The sequence below is a fragment of the Olea europaea genome, unplaced genomic scaffold (assembly GCF_002742605.1).
Source record: "Olea europaea var. sylvestris unplaced genomic scaffold, O_europaea_v1 scaffold1144, whole genome shotgun sequence".
Taxonomy (NCBI): Eukaryota; Viridiplantae; Streptophyta; class Magnoliopsida; order Lamiales; family Oleaceae; genus Olea; species Olea europaea.
The window spans coordinates 139,628-148,747 of NW_019228831.1; the positions used below are offsets into that span (position 1 = coordinate 139,628).

The 9,120-nt window shown below is 30.8% G+C and overlaps 1 long non-coding RNA gene across 1 annotated transcript; it reads left to right on the forward strand.

Moving 5' to 3' along the window:
* The first annotated feature begins 394 nt into the window (after nucleotides 1-394).
* On the forward strand, nucleotides 395-7,016 carry LOC111373574. The gene is made up of 2 exons (XR_002698956.1): nucleotides 395-483; nucleotides 6,306-7,016. It is a non-coding gene; the product is annotated as an uncharacterized LOC111373574 (long non-coding RNA).
* The last annotated feature ends 2,104 nt before the right edge of the window (nucleotides 7,017-9,120 follow it).

Sequence of the window (9,120 nt, forward strand, 5' to 3'; positions counted from 1 at the left end):
TTTTGGTACTAAAGTTCAGTTGTTAAACAATTTCAAATTTTTTTTTGAAAATTCTGAACATTACATGAAGATTATTAAAGCAAGTGAAACGTGATAGTAGTGTTTTGATTTCAGCTATATGATCTACGAATAGTTCGGCAAGGTGAAGATTGTTGGATTTGGGCTTGATGTCTCACTATTCATTTGGTCTTAATTATTCATTTGGTCTTAATTATGTGTTGGATCGTCCTTTAATTGGGTAATTAACTTATGGTTTTCAGGGTTTTGGTGCACTTATATAAAATCGTGTTTTTGTAAACATGACTTTGGGAATTGGAATGCTTTAATCTGGACCCTTCATTCGATGTAATTGAGACAATTTGATCAATGGTTTTTGACCTAAGTATAAAGAGGCCTCTTTCTCTCTCATGTTTCGTCACTTTGTGTATATATTGAGGGTTGATCTTAGGGTTTTCTCGTCTGATTCTCTCTGCAATCTTTGAGGTATTTTTTTTTTTTTTTTGTAAATCGTGAGGTTTTGATTATGATTGTTTTAAGTACACAATCTATTGGATAAATTGTATGGATTACTAGAGGTTTTTGTTGAAAAAGAGATGTGAGAGGAAACTTGAAGAAATCCCAGATTTCTTCAGACATTTTTTACTAATTTTTGGTGATTTTGATAGAGAAGTCGAACGTAATCTACTTGTAGATGCTAAACAGGTAATTAGGTCGAAGGCTGAATATCCGAGCCCTTAGTGGCAAAAAATTCCATTGTGTTCTCTGATTTTCTGCAAAATTTATATTTACTACAAATTGTTGTGGTAATCCTGAATAAACAAGATTCTCAACCAACAGACAGGCTGATTTTTTTATTTTTTTGCAAATTTTGGGTTGTTCTCCTTTGCAAATTGAGTTGCTTACAGATAAAAAATTTTAAGGCAAAAATACTTCAAGCCCTAGGAAGAAAACATAAGACCTAGAGTTGAAAAATAATTCACACGTCTTTGATACTTAGGAACATGCATATTTGTTCGCTCGGTAAAAACTGTCTAGCTCTGAAAATTTTAATGTTTAACAATATTTAACTTTCCCGTAGAAAACTGTTTTACTTTGGTTGCGATTTTATGATTTGTTACCGGGTAGCAAATTATGCTTTAGTTGGGTTATTATTTGGCGATGGCTACATTGTCGATAGCAAAATGTTTTGTTGAATGTTTTTGTTAGTTATCATATTCTATTATTATTTCTCTATTTCTCAACTAGTATTATTATTTTGTTATGTTAATAACTGCTTGATAATCGATTTGGTGAAACTTGTGTAGTTTCAAGTTTATTGCTTGAACGTAACTTCCTCCCAAGTAAAATTTGTTTTCTTGTTGAAATTATAACTAATTAACACATGTCCCAAATTTGACCTTCTCTGTATTGTCCCTTGATAAAATCATGATAATATAGGAATGGTCGTAAAATTAAGAAATAACAACTTTTTTGGTTGGGTTATTATTTGACGATGGCTACATTGTCGATAGCAAAATGTTTTGTTGAATGTTTTTGTTAGTTATCATATTCTATTATTATTTCTCTATTTCTCAACTAGTATTATTATTTTGTTATGTTAATAACTGCTTGATAATCGATTTGGTGAAACTTGTGTAGTTTCAAGTTTATTGCTTGAACGTAACTTCCTCCCAAGTAAAATTTGTTTTCTTGTTGAAATTATAACTAATTAACACATGTCCCAAATTTGACCTTCTCTGTATTGTCCCTTGATAAAATCATGATAATATAGGAATGGTCGTAAAATTAAGAAATAACAACTTTTTGGTGATTTTGTTGATTTCCTGATGTAAAGATGTGGTAAAAAAAAAAAAAAAAAAAAACAAAACTCATAATGCTGACTGGGTAAATTTTGACTTGGCTAACTTGTTGATTATTAAAAGGCCAGTTTATTAAGTTGTGCAAAAATGTGTTTTGATGAAATACATTTTTCCCTTTTGGAATGAATAGACGTGATCTTGTCAAGTGTCAACCCCACCAGCCATTGGATTGGCTGACATTCTGGTGATTTCCATTTATGCATAATTCCTAGGGTTGAATGATTGAATCATTCATCTAATTTTTCTCTCTCAGGCTCTTGAGTTCTTCGTCTCTTTCTCTTTCTAAAATCTAATAGTTTTTCTATAATACTTTCTCAATGTAATGCATTTCTTGAGTGATCTGTATATTGAGAAGTGTTGTGATGTTATTGAGTGAAAGTTTGTTGTGGTTGAAAGGCTGATTTTCTGTGATCTTGAGTGATTATTATCTAAGTGCCTAGATCTGGTTTTCTTGGACACTTTGGTTCTGCTTTCATATAGTGGTTTCTTTTGGTGGGACAAGCTCGAAGGGTTTAAGTAAAAGTTTGTTGAAGTTTATTTTTATAGTTCATGTTCTTCTTTCGGTCTTTTGTTTAATGTTATTGAATAAATTGTCTAATCATTTGAACCTAATTGTAATACTTGATTTTTTGGTCATATTGATTGTGTCTTGAAGCCTCCATTTTTGAAGTTGATTTGCAAAATCTAGTTGAGTTGATAGTTTGTGTACCTGTGTTAAGTTTTTTTAAGTCCCAAAAAACAGCTACACACAGTTTTGATTTTGGAGGTTTTCAATGGGAATGCTTATTTTTCGATTTGACACCAAAAGATGAAGGGGATATTAGTAGAACATTTCTAAAGTTATAGATAGTTCTTTTGCTTTAAATGCAACCTATGATTAAAAGAAAGAATCAAATGAATTTGCTATAATTCTATTAGTTTACATATTTCTGACTTTATTTTGAGAAAAGTTAGCACACTTGCTTCCACAAAAGAACTTTGGAAAAATTAGAGGATCTTTATTTGTTAAAAATTGACTTCAAATAAACTTTCTTACTTGAAAGATTTTTAGCTTTAGAACTGATCTTCCAAAGGATTTGGATGGTAATTTGGATAACTTTAATAAACTGATGCAAGATATCACTTACTATGGTAAGAAAGTATCACAAGAGTATAAGACTATTATTTTGTTAAATGCTATAACTGATACCAAGAGAGGATAAAATGTCATTGTGGTAGAGATATTTTAACATTTGAAATTGTCATTGATCCATTTAGAATTGTAAAAATGGAGTTAAAAGATGAAAGATTAGATAAACAAGGTGGAGAAGTTTACACGGTGTAAGGTATGTCTCAATATAGATTTGTGGGGAATTCATGATAGTAAAAACAACAGTGAATTAAATTTGACTGTATTGATGACTCTTATTGAGTTAAATTTGACTGCAAAATCTTAGTTGCATGAATTGATACTTGATTTTGGTGTACGTTTCATGATTTATATGAATTTATTTTTTCTACAATTATTGTGCACGCTAAATGTATGAATGTAATAGCTTATTTTATGCATTCGAAGAAAAAGAAAAATAGGTTCGATATGGTATAAATCGTCATAAGGTTCGATAGGAGATAAAGATATATTGCTAAATATTATGTAAAACTTTAAGTATTCATAAAAATTCATGCATTCTTGTATGTTCGCATCTATCATAAAAATATAGTCAGGTCGTCTATGATAATATGTTCAAATTACTCGAGAGAGATTGTTGATTAATAAAATAGGAACATTAATTCGTCAAAGTTTAACTGTTTTGTCATACATTAGACCACATTAACTTACATTCAACACAATTTGCATTTAACTTAGTTAATTTACTCATAATTGCATAAGTAGATATTTTGGTTATGATCATCATAGACAAACAAATCACTTTATTATTGTTTAGGTTTAGGTCGTGATAATTAAAATCAAACTAAATCAATCTCTTTGGAACGATATTTGGACTTAAATTCACTTTATTACTTATTAACGAACCATAAACTTGCAGTATTTTTGATCGAACAATATTTCTTATAACAAGGTTTCGATGCCACCGTCGAGGATTGAGTTTCAGTTTGATTTTATTTACCATGACACTAATTTGAACTTTTGCCTCTAGTCTTGTCTTTTTATTTTCGTTCCATTTTAGTTTTTTTTTTTTCTTTTTTCTCTCTTTTTTAGGATATAAAAATGAACAAAAATATTAGGATAAAAGATGTCTGTGGTTGATTTCAACAAGATGCTCGTATGTGACTTAATCATAAGGCAAGACCAATTGGCAGCTCAAAAAATTGATGAAGGAGATATGCTTGTTGAAGATTTCATTATAGGACAGGGACTACGAGATATAAAAGTAGAATGTAAACTTAATGAAAATGTCCTAGGTGACTTACTTGTTGCATTATTTCTCTCACCACAATTTGATGTGGGAGAGTTGTCTATGTAATTATTTCTTCCACCGGTTGTTAATGGATATCAATTAAGGGAAACACATCAATCGGACTTTTTACAAGTGAAACAAGAGTATAAGAATCTCCATGAAGATATCATTGTTTTTTTTGCCAAAAGTTTTGAATATGGACGTTGAACTTGAGAAAAATTTAATTAAAAAGAGGAATATGAAAAGATCGAGAAATTAATCATAACGAGTGAAAAAGAATTTGTAGCATTTGAAGAAGAAGAAATTAGCATACAACTCCTTAACTTCATCATTTGTTCAAAAATTGAGTTTGTGAGTAAACCTTATGAGGAAATTGAGGTGTACATTATTTAGTTCGAAAAGGATGATGAGAGAAAATCATACTATTTGGAGAAGGACAATGTTAAAATTTGGAGGAAAGTTGCAATATGGAACAAAGTCAAATTAAGCAAGTTATTCAGGACTTCCAAATCCATATATAAAATTGCCATGAATCACTAGTGAAAAAGGCGATCTCTAGGCTTCTAATTAAGAGCATAATGGGAGGCAACCATTTTTATATCACTTACCTCTTATTCAGAAAAAATATTGTAGAACAAGTAGATTTTTAGGGATTGCATTAGTATTTTATAGCCATATTTATGAACCCATGCACGATTTTTAATACATTTTAGGTAGTTTTTAAGGCTTGCATTAGTAACTTAGACATGTTTACCTATTGAGTTCATTTTATTAGGCTCATCGTTAACATCTTAGCATTAAATTAAGTTTTCATTGATGTGATATGCATTCTTATAGTTGGAATTAGATTTCAATCTCCAAACAAATTTGAAAAACTTATCTTTTCCTAGTTATATGATTTTTCACAACAAGAAAAAAAAGGCTTTTTTCAACATGTAAAAGGCAACATTCATTAATTTTATGTTGCTATAAGGGGTCTATTGCAACATTCGACAAGTATATGTTGTTATTGGTTGAGTATATTGAGTTTTAACAGCGTTTTTTTAATGAATGTTGCTAATACAAACCTTTGGCAACATTCGCAGTCCGTTATTAAATATTTTTGCAATGTGTGTAACATGCATTGTTATTAATTGGTTTTAGCAATAGGCAATGCGCATTGCCATTAGAGGTTTTAGTAAAGTAGAACGTTGTCATTAATTGGTTTTAGCAACAGGTAATGCTTGTTGTCATTAGAGGTTTTAGCAACATTCAATGTTGTTAATTTTTCTGCATGTTGCCATTAAATATGTTAACAACGCACATTTGAATGTTGCCATTAATTTTTTGCAATATTCATTGCACGTTGTCGTACACACATTAGGCAACATTTGCAATGTTCTTTGAATGTTGCTAAATCTCTTAATTGCAAAAAATAAAATTTTTCGCAACGTTCATTGAAAGCTGCGAAAATGTTTTTTTTTTTTGTTTTATTTCTTTTCCAAATTAAGTTATATATGGACTTAAATTTCAGCTTCCAATAGGGTTTTTCTCATTGAATCCAGTAAGATTCATCTTTCTTGAGTCAACATTATCGTTTGTGCCTATTATATTCGCTGTAGTTTATCTATGTTTCACGACTATTCGTTGCTCGAAATTTATTTCAATATGCGTTGTAGGTTTTTTAATTTGTTCATGGTGCCCTTAGGACTTGATAAATCCGAAATATGATGCTTGTAACCTGTTCTTATACCCCCTTTTGTGTTGTATGTATCATGTGAGCTTGAGTGAATAATTTTTTTTGGGCATCATTTGGCTTTAAAAAATTGAAATTTTGGTTAACTTGGTGCTTCTAGAAACACTGAAAATGTATTCAATTTGTATCGATCAAATTGTCGGCCACATTATGTTTCCTAATTAAAATCCGTGCAGTCAATATAAATAATGTATCTTCTCCATATGATCCGTGTTGATTCGTTTACACGAAATCGGAAAAAAATTTATTTTTTGAATTGGTACATCACTGGTCCACATGAGATGATTTAGTATTGTATTTTCTTGTATGCAGGAAATGGAATGCGTAATATGTAAACTTCTCTTCCAATTGGTTACAAATACCTGGATATCGACATTAGTATTGATGTTGTCCAAAAGAAAACTCTTCACTCTTCTACATGGAGCCGGAAAGGAAAGAGCCAAGCTTAGTGACATATGCACTATGTGTTGTTGTGGACCGTATTTGGATCGCAATTGCTTCTGAATCTGATAGATATATGGCAATTCCACACTCATCAGTGTGTATTGAGGTTGAGGCTGCATCACCCAATCAAGTTCTGGGACTGAAAATGTCAACAATTCCTTCAATTCAGGAATTTGAATCCAGCATAGAAATAACTAAGTCCATGTTTGGGAAACGGTCTAGAATAATGCACTGCTTTATAAATTTGTTGTCTGTCTCTAGCGATTTACTTGGCTTATGATGTCTGAAATCTCTACAAGGCTCAAGTCGTGAAACATATGTCAAGATTTTGCTCACATTTGCAGGCGAAGAGAGGTGGGAATGTGCTATTAAAGAGGACAAGAACTAGGTAGATCCATTTTGCTGGAAGCCACATCTGTAGACATAGGCGTAAGTTGAAGGTTTTAGTTGATATGGATGACAGCGAGTTTGTATTGCATTAGAGTCTAACAGGCAAAGAAACACAAATATCATTATAATTTCCTTATTTTGAATTAGTGTAATTCCAAGTGCCGTAATTCAAGTTTATCTTCTGGTATTTGTACTTATAGGCTAACTTGTTTTCTTTTATATAAGTAATTTAATTTTTTTAAGAGTATAAGAGAAGGATTTGTGATGACAAATTTATTGCTTATTGCATAAATAAATTTAACACCTAATGTGAAATGATTTTTATATATGTAAAGTAATATATTAAAAAATAATATGCATGTAGTCATTTTTTTTTTAAATAGATAGAAAAAGGCAACATGCAATGAATGTTGCTAAAATATCAACGACAACGAGCAATGAATGTTGCTAAAAAGTTAATGGCAATGCATACAGAACGTTGCTCAAAATGAACGACAACATGTAATGAATGTTGCTGAAAAGTTAATGGCAAGGCATAATGAATGTTGTAGTATCAAAAGACCCAACGACAACATCGTATCCCACAATATATGCTTGAAAGTTGCAAAAGGATTTTGGCAACATTTTATGACCATTGCAAAATGCAATTTTTGGTGTAGTGTTTGCAGGGTTGTACACTCTGTTAGATAGTTTTTTTAGAAGTTAGAAGATTAGAATTCTTCTTGGTGTAAATTTATTTCAAATATTTAAACCTTATATGTTATCACTAATATTTATTTTAAATTCTTGGAATCAAAAACTAAAATCTAGCAGCAAGGAAAAGTTGCGGTTGTCATGAAGTCTACCAACTGAACTAGCCTAATCTTTCAACTGATCCACATCTATCTCTTGGAGTTTTTATCCTTACTCTTTTACTTTGTTTATTATTTTTTTTACATTGGGGACAATGTAATATTTGTGTTTTGGAGGTAGTTAAGTATTAGGATACTTAGGATATATATTTTTCAACTGCTGATCAGGTATGTATAACTGTTTAAAAGCTAGGAAAAAATTTTGAAAAATTTAAAAATAGTGTCTAGTTTAGTGTTGAATGACTTGCCGCTTATGATGATATTTGTTTGAATTGAGTATAGCTTTAGCTAGATTGCCGAACAACACCATTTGAGTATTTATCCATGTTACACTCAATTATTTGAGCACATATTCATATTGACTTATCACTTATGTTGAGGCATGACTTGATTATGTGGATTTAACTGTTGATATTATTGACGATACTTGAGAGTAAATTTCTAAATCCTTAGTGCAGAAACCATACTACTAAAAAGCAGTTTGGGAGTTAGAAGGTTAGTACTTGTTTTCATAGAAATTTAATGGTCTGAAGTTCTCGGATCCCATTGTTGGTTGAAGTAGTTTCAGTTAAGAAGTCTATAACAAAGATTGACCAGTTTTTAAAATTCGAATCTCATATCAATACCTCTTTTCATAGCCTTTATGACTCGAGTGATTAAGCTTATTAGGATTTTTAAAACCTAGTGCTCTATAGTCATTTGATTTGGGAGTCATTAACTCGCTACTGGGTCATTTAGAAAAAACTTAATGGAAAAAAAATTTACATATAACATGTCAAAAGAATAAAAATTAGATTCTCGTATTAAAGGAAAAGTGATACATTTTCTAACTCTTTTCGTAGCCTTTTTGACTCAAGTTATTAAACTTGCAATAGTATCTAAAAACTCTGTGCCATATAGTCATCTGACTTGAGAGTCATCGGCTTAACCCGGTAAAAACTTTGATCTTTGAACTCTAGAGGTTGACAGTATGTTTTTGAAAAAGATTTACCATCTCCTTTCTAGATTTAAAAGTATTTAATTCTGATCACTTTTTATGGACAAATGGAATTTAATGATTGTTAAGCTCTTCCCACTTGTGTTAGAAATACCTCGGGATTGGAGAGAAAAGAATAAGAAGTGACTTTGCACAAGAGCTGTGAGAAAAAACTGACCACAAGAGAATTGTGATTATGAGTGAATCAACAACACTTGATTAGTTGTGTTCTAGTATGGATGTGAGCTCAACATTGGCTAATCACACACACACTAAGTCGAGCATCGAATAAGTAGAAATTTATTTTTGATGTTATTTGGATCTTTCTAAAGTGTTCCTTAAATTCGAACTTGAGGCATATAGTAAACAGTTCAACATTGAGTTTGTTATTGATGATTTTGCTTTGGTTAGTGATATAGTTTTTTCCGAAATTTTATTTTGTTCGAGGACAAACAAAGGTTTTAGT